At 43.1% G+C, this 14828-nt stretch overlaps 19 non-coding genes across 19 annotated transcripts; 10 read left to right on the top strand and 9 right to left on the bottom strand.

The window, feature by feature from the left end:
- Positions 1-38: 38 nt before the first annotated feature.
- On the top strand, positions 39-111 carry TRNAR-UCG (transfer RNA arginine (anticodon UCG)). Its single transcript has one exon. It is a non-coding gene; the product is annotated as a tRNA-Arg (tRNA).
- A 1153-nt stretch (positions 112-1264) lies between these two features.
- TRNAL-CAA (transfer RNA leucine (anticodon CAA)) lies at positions 1265-1374 on the bottom strand. The gene is made up of 2 exons: positions 1337-1374; positions 1265-1310 (listed from the first exon to the last, which is right to left on the bottom strand). It is a non-coding gene; the product is annotated as a tRNA-Leu (tRNA).
- A 277-nt stretch (positions 1375-1651) lies between these two features.
- Positions 1652-1724, top strand: TRNAR-UCG (transfer RNA arginine (anticodon UCG)). Its single transcript has one exon. It is a non-coding gene; the product is annotated as a tRNA-Arg (tRNA).
- A 1154-nt stretch (positions 1725-2878) lies between these two features.
- On the bottom strand, positions 2879-2988 carry TRNAL-CAA (transfer RNA leucine (anticodon CAA)). Its single transcript has 2 exons — positions 2951-2988; positions 2879-2924 (listed from the first exon to the last, which is right to left on the bottom strand). It is a non-coding gene; the product is annotated as a tRNA-Leu (tRNA).
- Positions 2989-3265: 277 nt separating this feature from the next.
- Positions 3266-3338, top strand: TRNAR-UCG (transfer RNA arginine (anticodon UCG)). The gene has a single exon. It is a non-coding gene; the product is annotated as a tRNA-Arg (tRNA).
- A 1153-nt stretch (positions 3339-4491) lies between these two features.
- On the bottom strand, positions 4492-4601 carry TRNAL-CAA (transfer RNA leucine (anticodon CAA)). Its single transcript has 2 exons — positions 4564-4601; positions 4492-4537 (listed from the first exon to the last, which is right to left on the bottom strand). It is a non-coding gene; the product is annotated as a tRNA-Leu (tRNA).
- A 277-nt stretch (positions 4602-4878) lies between these two features.
- TRNAR-UCG (transfer RNA arginine (anticodon UCG)) lies at positions 4879-4951 on the top strand. The gene has a single exon. It is a non-coding gene; the product is annotated as a tRNA-Arg (tRNA).
- A 1154-nt stretch (positions 4952-6105) lies between these two features.
- TRNAL-CAA (transfer RNA leucine (anticodon CAA)) lies at positions 6106-6215 on the bottom strand. The gene is made up of 2 exons: positions 6178-6215; positions 6106-6151 (listed from the first exon to the last, which is right to left on the bottom strand). It is a non-coding gene; the product is annotated as a tRNA-Leu (tRNA).
- Positions 6216-6493: 278 nt separating this feature from the next.
- Positions 6494-6566, top strand: TRNAR-UCG (transfer RNA arginine (anticodon UCG)). The gene has a single exon. It is a non-coding gene; the product is annotated as a tRNA-Arg (tRNA).
- Positions 6567-7720: 1154 nt separating this feature from the next.
- Positions 7721-7830, bottom strand: TRNAL-CAA (transfer RNA leucine (anticodon CAA)). The gene is made up of 2 exons: positions 7793-7830; positions 7721-7766 (listed from the first exon to the last, which is right to left on the bottom strand). It is a non-coding gene; the product is annotated as a tRNA-Leu (tRNA).
- A 277-nt stretch (positions 7831-8107) lies between these two features.
- On the top strand, positions 8108-8180 carry TRNAR-UCG (transfer RNA arginine (anticodon UCG)). The gene has a single exon. It is a non-coding gene; the product is annotated as a tRNA-Arg (tRNA).
- Positions 8181-9334: 1154 nt separating this feature from the next.
- On the bottom strand, positions 9335-9444 carry TRNAL-CAA (transfer RNA leucine (anticodon CAA)). The gene is made up of 2 exons: positions 9407-9444; positions 9335-9380 (listed from the first exon to the last, which is right to left on the bottom strand). It is a non-coding gene; the product is annotated as a tRNA-Leu (tRNA).
- A 277-nt stretch (positions 9445-9721) lies between these two features.
- Positions 9722-9794, top strand: TRNAR-UCG (transfer RNA arginine (anticodon UCG)). The gene has a single exon. It is a non-coding gene; the product is annotated as a tRNA-Arg (tRNA).
- Positions 9795-10948: 1154 nt separating this feature from the next.
- On the bottom strand, positions 10949-11058 carry TRNAL-CAA (transfer RNA leucine (anticodon CAA)). Its single transcript has 2 exons — positions 11021-11058; positions 10949-10994 (listed from the first exon to the last, which is right to left on the bottom strand). It is a non-coding gene; the product is annotated as a tRNA-Leu (tRNA).
- A 277-nt stretch (positions 11059-11335) lies between these two features.
- Positions 11336-11408, top strand: TRNAR-UCG (transfer RNA arginine (anticodon UCG)). Its single transcript has one exon. It is a non-coding gene; the product is annotated as a tRNA-Arg (tRNA).
- Positions 11409-12561: 1153 nt separating this feature from the next.
- Positions 12562-12671, bottom strand: TRNAL-CAA (transfer RNA leucine (anticodon CAA)). Its single transcript has 2 exons — positions 12634-12671; positions 12562-12607 (listed from the first exon to the last, which is right to left on the bottom strand). It is a non-coding gene; the product is annotated as a tRNA-Leu (tRNA).
- A 277-nt stretch (positions 12672-12948) lies between these two features.
- Positions 12949-13021, top strand: TRNAR-UCG (transfer RNA arginine (anticodon UCG)). Its single transcript has one exon. It is a non-coding gene; the product is annotated as a tRNA-Arg (tRNA).
- A 1153-nt stretch (positions 13022-14174) lies between these two features.
- On the bottom strand, positions 14175-14284 carry TRNAL-CAA (transfer RNA leucine (anticodon CAA)). Its single transcript has 2 exons — positions 14247-14284; positions 14175-14220 (listed from the first exon to the last, which is right to left on the bottom strand). It is a non-coding gene; the product is annotated as a tRNA-Leu (tRNA).
- A 277-nt stretch (positions 14285-14561) lies between these two features.
- On the top strand, positions 14562-14634 carry TRNAR-UCG (transfer RNA arginine (anticodon UCG)). Its single transcript has one exon. It is a non-coding gene; the product is annotated as a tRNA-Arg (tRNA).
- The last annotated feature ends 194 nt before the right edge of the window (positions 14635-14828 follow it).

Genomic DNA, 14828 nt, shown 5'->3' with positions numbered 1-14828 from the left:
TTTCCAGTGGAAAATGGTTTCTTCATAAAGAGGCATGAGACCGCGTGGCCTAATGGATAAGGCGTCTGACTTCGGATCAGAAGATTGAGGGTTCGAGTCCCTTCGTGGTCGTTGAGCTCTGTTCTTGTCACTTCTGTAGAGTATTTGCTTCTCTTGTTGTAAATGTCCTCGGAGACTTTGCAAAAGCCTGTGCTTCCTCACTCATGCTTATCATTCAATCCCTGCCTTTGACTGTTTACAGCTACAAAGGTGGCTGCTTTTGCTGAGCTTTCACCACAATGTCAATGAGGCTAACTCTTTTCTTACAACTTGTGCAAGTCCCAGCAAAGTTTTTACATCAACCTCAAATAAACACTGCTAGTCCACACTGGGATTCTAACCTTTGCCTTACTTTGAACCCAATACCCTGATGGACCTTGCAAGAGACTCTAAGTAAACTATATGACCCAGGGTTCAAACATTCATGGTGGCATCTCCCTTTCTGCTAAGCATTTTGTTTACTAACATGAGAAAATTAATTTCCTATATGATTTAGGAAATCCTTGTCTGCAATTCTGCTGTAAGCCAGACTTTTACAAAGGTGCAGACACAGCATGTCAAGTGGCACGATGCGATTCCTTCTTGTTGCAAGCTCAACAATTTCAAAAGGTTGCCTCGGTTCCCAATTTATATGAAGAGTTCTTGCCTGAAATTTGGAAAGTATGTCTGTCATTTCCTCTGAAAAGATATGATCCACACCGCAAATGGAACACTGCAATTGGTTTTCTTGCAACCTGAACTCTTTTCAAGGAAGGGTCCGTTGAAATTTCAACAAATGAGTCTTGTCAGAAGAGGGAATAACCCCACCTCTTTCACCAAAGGTCAGAACATACAGGGAAGACCTGTAAGTTATTGCCAAAACCTATCTCCTGAGTTCGGTCTCCTTACATATTTGTCACTTTACCTGTACACTAACCTTTTAAGATTTAGCAAAACAAATTGCCTCCAAAGCTTCTGATCCTGATGAAGTGAACTAGAAGAGAAGATGAGCTAACCCATATGACTGTAGGTGTGCCAAAGGGGATGGAATTTGTCAGTTTGTAAAACGTGTGTTAGAAACCTTGTAGAAAAAAGTCGGCCTTGTTCCTTTTCTGCGAGATTTTCAAAAAGTCCATGTGAGGTTGCTGTTGAGAAGGCCCTTTGAAGAGCCTAGTAAATGAAAAGACCCAAGAGCTTGTTTTGGCAGGCCTGACCAATGTGCCATGATGGACAAAGTGAAAAGCTCTGTCAGAAGTGGAATTTGAACCCACGCCTCCATTCGGAGACCAGAAGGCCCATGAGAAGGGAAGAGAAGCCTCTTGAGTCTGGCGCCTTAGACCACTCGGCCATCCTGACAAGCGATGTTCTATGTACCCATGCAGCTGGCACAATGACTATACTTAACAGAGAAGAGACAACCACAAACTTAGCCTAGAAGACTTCATGAACACTGCAAGGCATGTTTTTTTCTCTGAAAACACTCATCAAACTGCCATTTTGGATCACTGCAATACCTTAGACAGCAATGTCATGTGCCTGCTCTAACAAATGAAATCCTTTGTGCTCCTTGAGCGTCTTTTCCTATGCGGTGGCTGTTTCCAGTGGAAAATGGTTTCTTCATAAAGAGGCATGAGACCGCGTGGCCTAATGGATAAGGCGTCTGACTTCGGATCAGAAGATTGAGGGTTTGAGTCCCTTCGTGGTCGTTGAGCTCTGTTCTTGTCACTTCTGTAGAGTATTTGCTCCTCTTGTTGTAAATGTCCTCGGAGACTTTGCAAAAGCCTGTGCTTCCTCACTCATGCTTATCATTCAATCCCTGCCCTTGACTGTTTACAGCTACAAAGGTGGCTGCTTTTGCTGAGCTTTCACCACAATGTCAATGACGCTAACTCTTTTCTTACAACTTGTGCAAGTCCCAGCAAAGTTTTTACATCAACCTCAAATAAACACTGCTAGTCCACACTGGGATTCTAACCTTTGCCTTACTTTGAACCCAATACCCTGATAGACCTGGGAAGAGACTCTAAGTAAACTATATGACCCAGGGTTCAAACATTCATGGTGGCATCTCCCTTTCTGCTAAGCATTTTGTTTACTAACATGAGAAAATTAATTTCCTATATGATTTAGGAAATCCTTGTCTGCAATTCTGCTGTAAGCCAGACTTTTACAAAGGTGCAGACACAGCATGTCAAGTGGCACGATGCGATTTCTTCTTGTTGCAAGCTCAACAATTTCAAAAGGTTGCCTCGGTTCCCAATTTATATGAAGAGTTCTTGCCTGAAATTTGGAAAGTATGTCTGTCATTTCCTCTGAAAAGATATGATCCACACCGCAAATGGAACACTGCAATTGGTTTTCTTGCAACCTGAACTCTTTTCAAGGAAGGGTCCGTTGAAATTTCAACAAATGAGTCTTGTCAGAAGAGGGAATAACCCCACCTCTTTCACCAAAGGTCAGAACATACAGGGAAGACCTGTAAGTTATTGCCAAAACCTATCTCCTGAGTTCGGTCTCCTTACATATTTGTCACTTTACCTGTACACTAACCTTTTAAGATTTAGCAAAACAAATTGCCTCCAAAGCTTCTGATCCTGATGAAGTGAACTAGAAGAGAAGATGAGCTAACCCATATGACTGTAGGTGTGCCAAAGGGGATGGAATTTGTCAGTTTGTAAAACGTGTGTTAGAAAGCTTGTAGAAAAAAGTCGGCCTTGTTCCTTTTCTGCGAGATTTTCCAAAAGTCCATGTGAGGTTGCTGTTGAGAAGGCCCTTTGAAGAGCCTAGTAAATGAAAAGACCCAAGAGCTTGTTTTGGCAGGCCTGACCAATGTGCCATGATGGACAAAGTGAAAAAGCTCTGTCAGAAGTGGGATTTGAACCCACGCCTCCTTTCGGAGACCAGAAGGCCCATGAGAAGGGAAGAGAAGCCTCTTGAGTCTGGCGCCTTAGACCACTCGGCCATCCTGACAAGCTGTGCACTATGTATCCATGCAGCTGGCACAATGACTATACTTAACAGAGAAGAGACAACCACAAACTTAGCCTAGAAGACTTCATGAACACTGCAAGGCATGTTTTTTTCTCTGAAAACACTCATCAAACTGCCATTTTGGATCACTGCAATACCTTAGACAGCAATGTCATGTGCCTGCTCTAACAAATGAAATCCTTTGTGCTCCTGGAGCGTCTTTTCCTATGCGGTGGCTGTTTCCAGTGGAAAATGGTTTCTTCATAAAGAGGCATGAGACCGCGTGGCCTAATGGATAAGGCGTCTGACTTCGGATCAGAAGATTGAGGGTTCGAGTCCCTTCGTGGTCGTTGAGTTCTGTTCTTGTCACTTCTGTAGAGTATTTGCTGCTCTTGTTGTAAATGTCCTCGGAGACTTTGCAAAAGCCTGTGCTTCCTCACTCATGCTTATCATTCAATCCCTGCCCTTGACTGTTTACAGCTACAAAGGTGGCTGCTTTTGCTGAGCTTTCACCACAATGTCAATGACGCTAACTCTTTTCTTACAACTTGTGCAAGTCCCAGCAAAGTTTTTACATCAACCTCAAATAAACACTGCTAGTCCACACTGGGATTCTAACCTTTGCCTTACTTTGAACCCAATACCCTGATGGACCTTGGAAGAGACTCTAAGTAAACTATATGACCCAGGGTTCAAACATTCATGGTGGCATCTCCCTTTCTGCTAAGCATTTTGTTTACTAACATGAGAAAATTAATTTCCTATATGATTTAGGAAATCCTTGTCTGCAATTCTGCTGTAAGCCAGACTTTTACAAAGGTGCAGACACAGCATGTCAAGTGGCACGATGCGATTCCTTCTTGTTGCAAGCTCAACAATTTCAAAAGGTTGCCTCGGTTCCCAATTTATATGAAGAGTTCTTGCCTGAAATTTGGAAAGTATGTCTGTCATTTCCTCTGAAAAGATATGATCCACACCGCAAATGGAACACTGCAATTGGTTTTCTTGCAACCTGAACTCTTTTCAAGGAAGGGTCCGTTGAAATTTCAACAAATGAGTCTTGTCAGAAGAGGGAATAACCCCACCTCTTTCACCAAAGGTCAGAACATACAGGGAAGACCTGTAAGTTATTGCCAAAACCTATCTCCTGAGTTCGGTCTCCTTACATATTTGTCACTTAACCTGTACACTAACCTTTTAAGATTTAGCAAAACAAATTGCCTCCAAAGCTTCTGATCCTGATGAAGTGAACTAGAAGAGAAGATGAGCTAACCCATATGACTGTAGGTGTGCCAAAGGGGATGGAATTTGTCAGTTTGTAAAACGTGTGTTAGAAAGCTTGTAGAAAAAAGTCGGCCTTGTTCATTTTCTGCGAGATTTTCAAAAAGTCCATGTGAGGTTGCTGTTGAGAAGGCCCTTTGAAGAGCCTAGTAAATGAAAAGACCCAAGAGCTTGTTTTGGCAGGCCTGACCAATGTGCCATGATGGACAAAGTGAAAAGCTCTGTCAGAAGTGGGATTTGAACCCACGCCTCCATTCGGAGACCAGAAGGCCCATGAGAAGGGAAGAGAAGCCTCTTGAGTCTGGCGCCTTAGACCACTCGGCCATCCTGACAAGCGGTGTACTACGTACCCATGCAGCTGGCACAATGACTATACTTAACAGAGAAGAGACAACCACAAACTTAGCCTAGAAGACTTCATGAACACTGCAAGGCATGTTTTTTTCTCTGAAAACACTCATCAAACTGCCATTTTGGATCACTGCAATACCTTAGACAGCAATGTCATGTGCCTGCTCTAACAAATGAAATCCTTTGTGCTCCTTAAGCGTCTTTTCCTATGCGGTGGCTGTTTCCAGTGGAAAATGGTTTCTTCATAAAGAGGCGTGAGACCGCGTGGCCTAATGGATAAGGTGTCTGACTTCGGATCAGGAGATTGAGGGTTCGAGTCCCTTCGTGGTCGTTGAGCTCTGTTCTTGTCACTTCTGTAGAGTATTTGCTCCTCTTGTTGTAAATGTCCTCGGAGACTTTGCAAAAGCCTGTGCTTCCTCACTCATGCTTATCATTCAATCCCTGCCCTTGACTGTTTACAGCTACAAAGGTGGCTGCTTTTGCTGAGCTTTCACCACCATGTCAATGACGCTAACTCTTTTCTTACAACTTGTGCAAGTCCCAGCAAAGTTTTTACATCAACCTCAAATAAACACTGCTAGTCCACACTGGGATTCTAACCTTTGCCTTACTTTGAACCCAATACTCTGATGGACCTGGGAAGAGACTCTAAGTAAACTATATGACCCAGGGTTCAAACATTCATGGTGGCATCTCCCTTTCTGCTAAGCATTTTGTTTACTAACATGAGAAAATTAATTTCCTATATGATTTAGGAAATCCTTGTCTGCAATTCTGCTGTAAGCCAGACTTTTACAAAGGTGCAGACACAGCATGTCAAGTGGCACGATGCGATTCCTTCTTGTTGCAAGCTCAACAATTTCAAAAGGTTGCCTCGGTTCCCAATTTATATGAAGAGTTCTTGCCTGAAATTTGGAAAGTATGTCTGTCATTTCCTCTGAAAAGATATGATTCACACCGCAAATGGAACACTGCAATTGGTTTTCTTGCAACCTGAACTCTTTTCAAGGAAGGGTCCGTTGAAATTTCAACAAATGAGTCTTGTCAGAAGAGGGAATAACCCCACCTCTTTCACCAAAGGTCAGAACATACAGGGAAGACCTGTAAGTTATTGCCAAAACCTATCTCCTGAGTTCGGTCTCCTTACATATTTGTCACTTTACCTGTACACTAACCTTTTAAGATTTAGCAAAACAAATTGCCTCCAAAGCTTCTGATCCTGATGAAGTGAACTAGAAGAGAAGATGAGCTAACCCATATGACTGTAGGTGTGCCAAAGGGGATGGAATTTGTCAGTTTGTAAAACGTGTGTTAGAAAGCTTGTAGAAAAAAGTCGGCCTTGTTCCTTTTCTGCGAGATTTTCCAAAACTCCATGTGAGGTTGCTGTTGAGAAGGCCCTTTGAAGAGCCTAGTAAATGAAAAGACCCAAGAGCTTGTTTTGGCAGGCCTGACCAATGTGCCATGATGGACAAAGTGAAAAAGCTCTGTCAGAAGTGGGATTTGAACCCACGCCTCCATTCGGAGACCAGAAGGCCCATGAGAAGGGAAGAGAAGCCTCTTGAGTCTGGCGCCTTAGACCACTCGGCCATCCTGACAAGCGGTGTACTATGTACCCATGCAGCTGGCACAATGACTATACTTAACAGAGAAGAGACAACCACAAACTTAGCCTAGAAGACTTCATGAACACTGCAAGGCATGTTTTTTTTTTCTGAAAACACTCATCAAACTGCCATTTTGGATCACTGCAATACCTTAGACAGCAATGTCATGTGCCTGCTCTAACAAATGAAATCCTTTGTGCTCCTTGAGCGTCTTTTCCTATGCGGTGGCTGTTTCCAGTGGAAAATGGTTTCTTCATAAAGAGGCATGAGACCGCGTGGCCTAATGGATAAGGCGTCTGACTTCGGATCAGAAGATTGAGGGTTCGAGTCCCTTCGTGGTCGTTGAGCTCTGTTCTTGTCACTTCTGTAGAGTATTTGCTCCTCTTGTTGTAAATGTCCTCGGAGACTTTGCAAAAGCCTGTGCTTCCTCACTCATGCTTATCATTCAATCCCTGCCCTTGACTGTTTACAGCTACAAAGGTGGCTGCTTTTGCTGAGCTTTCACCACAATGTCAATGACGCTAACTCTTTTCTTACAACTTGTGCAAGTCCCAGCAAAGTTTTTACATCAACCTCAAATAAACACTGCTAGTCCACACTGGGATTCTAACCTTTGCCTTACTTTGAACCCAATACCCTGATGGACCTGGGAAGAGACTCTAAGTAAACTATATGACCCAGGGTTCAAACATTCATGGTGGCATCTCCCTTTCTGCTAAGCATTTTGTTTACTAACATGAGAAAATTAATTTCCTATATGATTTAGGAAATCCTTGTCTGCAATTCTGCTGTAAGCCAGACTTTTACAAAGGTGCAGACACAGCATGTCAAGTGGCACGATGCGATTCCTTCTTGTTGCAAGCTCAACAATTTCAAAAGGTTGCCTCGGTTCCCAATTTATATGAAGAGTTCTTGCCTGAAATTTGGAAAGTATGTCTGTCATTTCCTCTGAAAAGATATGATCCACACCGCAAATGGAACACTGCAATTGGTTTTCTTGCAACCTGAACTCTTTTCAAGGAAGGGTCCGTTGAAATTTCAACAAATGAGTCTTGTCAGAAGAGGGAATAACCCCACTTCTTTCACCAAAGGTCAGAACATACAGGGAAGACCTGTAAGTTATTGCCAAAACCTATCTCCTGAGTTCGGTCTCCTTACATATTTGTCACTTTACCTGTACACTAACCTTTTAAGATTTAGCAAAACAAATTGCCTCCAAAGCTTCTGATCCTGATGAAGTGAACTAGAAGAGAAGATGAGCTAACCCATATGACTGTAGGTGTGCCAAAGGGGATGGAATTTGTCAGTTTGTAAAACGTGTGTTAGAAAGCTTGTAGAAAAAAGTCGGCCTTGTTCCTTTTCTGCGAGATTTTCCAAAAGTCCATGTGAGGTTGCTGTTGAGAAGGCCCTTTGAAGAGCCTAGTAAATGAAAAGACCCAAGAGCTTGTTTTGGCAGGCCTGACCAATGTGCCATGATGGACAAAGTGAAAAAGCTCTGTCAGAAGTGGGATTTGAACCCACACCTCCATTCGGAGACCAGAAGGCCCATGAGAAGGGAAGAGAAGCCTCTTGAGTCTGGCGCCTTAGACCACTCGGCCATCCTGACAAGCGGTGTACTATGTACCCATGCAGCTGGCAAAATGACTATACTTAACAGAGAAGAGACAACCACAAACTTAGCCTAGAAGACTTTATGAACACTGCAAGGCATGTTTTTTTCTCTGAAAACACTCATCAAACTGCCATTTTGGATCACTGCAATACCTTAGACAGCAATGTCATGTGCCTGCTCTAACAAATGAAATCCTTTGTGCTCCTTGAGCGTCTTTTCCTATGCGGTGGCTGTTTCCAGTGGAAAATGGTTTCTTCATAAAGAGGCATGAGGCCGCGTGGCCTAATGGATAAGGCGTCTGACTTCGGATCAGAAGATTGAGGGTTCGAGTTCCTTTGTGGTCGTTGAGCTCTGTTCTTGTCACTTCTGTAGAGTATTTGCTCCTCTTGTTGTAAATGTCCTCGGAGACTTTGCAAAAGCCTGTGCTTCCTCACTCATGCTTATCATTCAATCCCTGCCCTTGACTGTTTACAGCTACAAAGGTGGCTGCTTTTGCTGAGCTTTCACCACAATGTCAATGACGCTAACTCTTTTCTTACAACTTGTGCAAGTCCCAGCAAAGTTTTTACATCAACCTCAAATAAACACTGCTAGTCCACACTGGGATTCTAACCTTTGCCTTACTTTGAACCCAATACTCTGATGGACCTGGGAAGAGACTCTAAGTAAACTATATGACCCAGGGTTCAAACATTCATGGTGGCATCTCCCTTTCTGCTAAGCATTTTGTTTACTAACATGAGAAAATTAATTTCCTATATGATTTAGGAAATCCTTGTCTGCAATTCTGCTGTAAGCCAGACTTTTACAAAGGTGCAGACACAGCATGTCAAGTGGCACGATGCGATTCCTTCTTGTTGCAAGCTCAACAATTTCAAAAGGTTGCCTCGGTTCCCAATTTATATGAAGAGTTCTTGCCTGAAATTTGGAAAGTATGTCTGTCATTTCCTCTGAAAAGATATGATTCACACCGCAAATGGAACACTGCAATTGGTTTTCTTGCAACCTGAACTCTTTTCAAGGAAGGGTCCGTTGAAATTTCAACAAATGAGTCTTGTCAGAAGAGGGAATAACCCCACCTCTTTCACCAAAGGTCAGAACATACAGGGAAGACCTGTAAGTTATTGCCAAAACCTATCTCCTGAGTTCGGTCTCCTTACATATTTGTCACTTTACCTGTACACTAACCTTTTAAGATTTAGCAAAACAAATTGCCTCCAAAGCTTCTGATCCTGATGAAGTGAACTAGAAGAGAAGATGAGCTAACCCATATGACTGTAGGTGTGCCAAAGGGGATGGAATTTGTCAGTTTGTAAAACGTGTGTTAGAAAGCTTGTAGAAAAAAGTCGGCCTTGTTCCTTTTCTGCGAGATTTTCCAAAAGTCCATGTGAGGTTGCTGTTGAGAAGGCCCTTTGAAGAGCCTAGTAAATGAAAAGACCCAAGAGCTTGTTTTGGCAGGCCTGACAAATGTGCCATGATGGACAAAGTGAAAAAGCTCTGTCAGAAGTGGGATTTGAACCCACGCCTCCATTCGGAGACCAGAAGGCCCATGAGAAGGGAAGAGAAGCCTCTTGAGTCTGGCGCCTTAGACCACTCGGCCATCCTGACAAGCGGTGCACTATGTACCCATGCAGCTGGCACAATGACTATACTTAACAGAGAAGAGACAACCACAAACTTAGCCTAGAAGACTTCATGAACACTGCAAGTCATGTTTTTTTCTCTGAAAACACTCATCAAACTGCCATTTTGGATCACTGCAATACCTTAGACAGCAATGTCATGTGCCTGCTCTTACAAATGAAATCCTTTGTGCTCCTTGAGCGTCTTTTCCTATGCGGTGGCTGTTTCCAGTGGAAAATGGTTTCTTCATAAAGAGGCATGAGACCGCGTGGCCTAATGGATAAGGCGTCTGACTTCGGATCAGAAGATTGAGGGTTCGAGTCCCTTCGTGGTTGTTGAGCTCTGTTCTTGTCACTTCTGTAGAGTATTTGCTCCTCTTGTTGTAAATGTCCTCGGAGACTTTGCAAAAGCCTGTGCTTCCTCACTCATGCTTATCATTCAATCCCTGCCCTTGACTGTTTACAGCTACAAAGGTGGCTGCTTTTGCTGAGCTTTCACCACAATGTCAATGACGCTAACTCTTTTCTTACAACTTGTGCAAGTCCCAGCAAAGTTTTTACATCAACCTCAAATAAACACTGCTAGTCCACACTGGGATTCTAACCTTTGCCTTACTTTGAACCCAATACTCTGATGGACCTGGGAAGAGACTCTAAGTAAACTATATGACCCAGGGTTCAAACATTCATGGTGGCATCTCCCTTTCTGCTAAGCATTTTGTTTACTAACATGAGAAAATTAATTTCCTATATGATTTAGGAAATCCTTGTCTGCAATTCTGCTGTAAGCCAGACTTTTACAAAGGTGCAGACACAGCTTGTCAAGTGGCATGATGTGATTTCTTCTTGTTGCAAGCTCAACAATTTCAAAAGGTTGCCTCGGTTCCCAATTTATATGAAGAGTTCTTGCCTGAAATTTGGAAAGTATGTCTGTCATTTCCTCTGAAAAGATATGATCCACACCGCAAATGGAACACTGCAATTGGTTTTCTTGCAACCTGAACTCTTTTCAAGGAAGGGTCCGTTGAAATTTCAACAAATGAGTCTTGTCAGAAGAGGGAATAACCCCACCTCTTTCACCAAAGGTCAGAACATACAGGGAAGACCTGTAAGTTATTGCCAAAACCTATCTCCTGAGTTCGGTCTCCTTACATATTTGTCACTTTACCAGTACACTAACCTTTTAAGATTTAGCAAAACAAATTGCCTCCAAAGCTTCTGATCCTGATGAAGTGAACTAGAAGAGAAGATGAGCTAACCCATATGACTGTAGGTGTGCCAAAGGGGATGGAATTTGTCAGTTTGTAAAACGTGTGTTAGAAAGCTTGTAGAAAAAAGTCGGCCTTGTTCCTTTTCTGCGAGATTTTCCAAAAGTCCATGTGAGGTTGCTGTTGAGAAGGCCCTTTGAAGAGCCTAGTAAATGAAAAGACCCAAGAGCTTGTTTTGGCAGGCCTGACCAATGTGCCATGATGGACAAAGTGAAAAAGCTCTGTCAGAAGTGGGATTTGAACCCACACCTCCATTTGGAGACCAGAAGGCCCATGTGAAGGGAAGACAAGCCTCTTGAGTCTGGCGCCTTAGACCACTCGGCCATCCTGACAAGCGGTGCACTATGTACCCATGCAGCTGGCACAATGACTATACTTAACAGAGAAGAGACAACCACAAACTTAGCCTAGAAGACTTCATGAACACTGCAAGGCATGTTTTTTTTTCTGAAAACACTCATCAAACTGCCATTTTGGATCACTGCAATACCTTAGACAGCAATGTCATGTGCCTGCTCTAACAAATGAAATCCTTTGTGCTCCTTGAGCGTCTTTTCCTATGCGGTGGCTGTTTCCAGTGGAAAATGGTTTCTTCAGAAAGAGGCATGAGACCGTGTGGCCTAATGGATAAGGCGTCTGACTTCGGATCAGAAGATTGAGGGTTCGAGTCCCTTCGTGGTCGTTGAGCTCTGTTCTTGTCACTTCTGTAGAGTATTTGCTCCTCTTGTTGTAAATGTCCTCGGAGACTTTGCAAAAGCCTGTGCTTCCTCACTCATGCTTATCATTCAATCCCTGCCCTTGACTGTTTACAGCTACAAAGGTGGCCGCTTTTGCTGAGCTTTCACCACAATGTCAATGACGCTAACTCTTTTCTTACAACTTGTGCAAGTCCCAGCAAAGTTTTTACATCAACCTCAAATAAACACTGCTAGTCCACACTGGGATTCTAACCTTTGCCTTACTTTGAACCCAATACCCTGATGGACCTTGGAAGAGACTCTAAGTAAACTATATGACCCAGGGTTCAAACATTCATGGTGGCATCTCCCTTTCTGCTAAGCATTTTGTTTACTAACATGAGAAAATTAATTTCCTATATGATTTAGGAAATCCTTGTCTGCAATTCTGCTGTAAGCCAGACTTTTACAAAGGTGCAGACACAGCATGTCAAGTGGCACGATGCGATTCCTTCTTGTTGCAAGCTCAACAATTTCAAAAGGTTGCCTCGGTTCCCAATTTATATGAAGAGTTCTTGCCTGAAATTTGGAAAGTATGTCTGTCATTTCCTCTGAAAAGATATGATCCACACCGCAAATGGAACACTGCAATTGGTTTTCTTGCAACCTGAACTCTTTTCAAGGAAGGGTCCGTTGAAATTTCAACAAATGAGTCTTGTCAGAAGAGGGAATAACCCCACCTCTTTCACCAAAGGTCAGAACATACAGGGAAGACCTGTAAGTTATTGCCAAAACCTATCTCCTGAGTTCGGTCTCCTTACATATTTGTCACTTTACCTGTACACTAACCTTTTAAGATTTAGCAAAACAAATTGCCTCCAAAGCTTCTGATCCTGATGAAGTGAACTAGAAGAGAAGATGAGCTAACCCATATGACTGTAGGTGTGCCAAGGGGGATGGAATTTGTCAGTTTGTAAAACGTGTGTTAGAAAGCTTGTAGAAAAAAGTCGGCCTTGTTCCTTTTCTGCGAGATTTTCAAAAAGTCCATGTGAGGTTGCTGTTGAGAAGGCCCTTTGAAGAGCCTAGTAAATGAAAAGACCCAAGAGCTTGTTTTGGCAGGCCTGACCAATGTGCCATGATGGACAAAGTGAAAAGCTCTGTCAGAAGTGGGATTTGAACCCACACCTCCATTCAGAGACCAGAAGACCCATGAGAAGGGAAGAGAAGCCTCTTGAGTCTGGCGCCTTAGACCACTCGGCCATCCTGACAAGCGGTGTACTATGTACCCATGCAGCTGGCACAATGACTATACTTAACAGAGAAGAGACAACCACAAACTTAGCCTAGAAGACTTCATGAACACTGCAAGGCATGTTTTTTTCTCTGAAAACACTCATCAAACTGCCATTTTGGATCACTGCAATACCTTAGACAGCAATGTCATGTGCCTGCTCTAACAAATGAAATCCTTTGTGCTCCTTGAGCGTCTTTTCCTATGCGGTGGCTGTTTCCAGTGGAAAATGGTTTCTTCATAAAGAGGCATGTGACCGCGTGGCCTAATGGATAAGGCGTCTGACTTCGGATCAGAAGATTGAGGGTTCGAGTCCATTCGTGGTCGTTGAGCTCTGTTCTTGTCACTTCTGTAGAGTATTTGCTCCTCTTGTTGTAAATGTCCTCGGAGACTTTGCAAAAGCCTGTGCTTCCTCACTCATGCTTATCATTCAATCCCTGCCCTTGACTGTTTACAGCTACAAAGGTTGCTGCTTTTGCTGAGCTTTCACCACAATGTCAATGACGCTAACTCTTTTCTTACAACTTGTGCAAGTCCCAGCAAAGTTTTTACATCAACCTCAAATAAACACTGCTAGTCCACACTGGGATTCTAACCTTTGCCTTACTTTGAACCCAATACCCTGATGGACCTGGGAAGAGACTCTAAGTAAACTATATGACCCAGGGTTTAAACATTCATGGTGGCATCTCCCTTTCTGCTAAGCATTTTGTTTACTAACAGGAGAAAATTAATTTCCTATATGATTTAGGAAATCCTTGTCTGCAATTCTGCTGTAAGCCAGACTTTTACAAAGGTGCAGACACAGCATGTCAAGTGGCACGATGCGATTCCTTCTTGTTGCAAGCTCAACAATTTCAAAAGGTTGCCTCGGTTCCCAATTTATATGAAGAGTTCTTGCCTGAAATTTGGAAAGTATGTCTGTCATTTCCTCTGAAAAGATATGATCCACACCGCAAATGGAACACTGCAATTAGTTTTCTTGCAACCTGAACTCTTTTCAAGGAAGGGTCCGTTGAAATTTCAACAAATGAGTCTTGTCAGAAGAGGGAATAACCCCACCTCTTTCACCAAAGGTCAGAACATACAGGGAAGACCTGTAAGTTATTGCCAAAACCTATCTCCTGAGTTCGGTCTCCTTACATATTTGTCACTTTACCTGTACACTAACCTTTTAAGATTTAGCAAAACAAATTGCCTCCAAAGCTTCTGATCCTGATGAAGTGAACTAGAAGAGAAGATGAGCTAACCCATATGACTGTAGGTGTGCCAAAGGGGATGGAATTTGTCAGTTTGTAAAACGTGTGTTAGAAAGCTTGTAGAAAAAAGTCGGCCTTGTTCCTTTTCTGCGAGATTTTCAAAAAGTCCATGTGAGGTTGCTGTTGAGAAGGCCCTTTGAAGAGCCTAGTAAATGAAAAGACCCAAGAGCTTGTTTTGGCAGGCCTGACCAATGTGCCATGATGGACAAAGTGAAAAGCTCTGTCAGAAGTGGGATTTGAACCCATGCCTCCATTCAGAGACCAGAAGGCCCATGAGAAGGGAAGAGGAGCCTCTTGAGTCTGGCGCCTTAGACCACTCGGCCATCCTGACAAGCAGTGTACTATGTACCCATGCAGCTGGCACAATGACTATACTTAACAGAGAAGAGACAACCACAAACTTAGCCTAGAAGACTTCATGAACACTGCAAGGCATGTTTTTTTCTCTGAAAACACTCATCAAACTGCCATTTTGGATCACTGCAATACCTTAGACAGCAATGTCATGTGCCTGCTCTAACAAATGAAATCCTTTGTGCTCCTTGAGCGTCTTTTCCTATGCGGTGGCTGTTTCCAGTGGAAAATGGTTTCTTCATAAAGAGGCATGAGACCGCGTGGCCTAATGGATAAGGCGTCTGACTTCGGATCAGAAGATTGAGGGTTCGAGTCCCTTCGTGGTCGTTGAGCTCTGTTCTTGTCACTTCTGTAGAGTATTTGCTCCTCTTGTTGTAAATGTCCTCGGAGACTTTGCAAAAGCCTGTGCTTCCTCACTCATGCTTATCATTCAATCCCTGCCCTTGACTGTTTACAGCTACAAAGGTGGCTGCTTTTGCTGAGCTTTCACCACAATGTCAATGACGCTAACTCTTTTCTTA

The sequence above is a fragment of the Hyperolius riggenbachi genome, chromosome 8 (assembly GCF_040937935.1).
Source record: "Hyperolius riggenbachi isolate aHypRig1 chromosome 8, aHypRig1.pri, whole genome shotgun sequence".
NCBI lineage: Eukaryota > Metazoa > Chordata > Amphibia > Anura > Hyperoliidae > Hyperolius > Hyperolius riggenbachi.
Note: the sequence above shows the minus strand (reverse complement) of the source record. Positions and strands in the feature narration are given on the sequence as shown.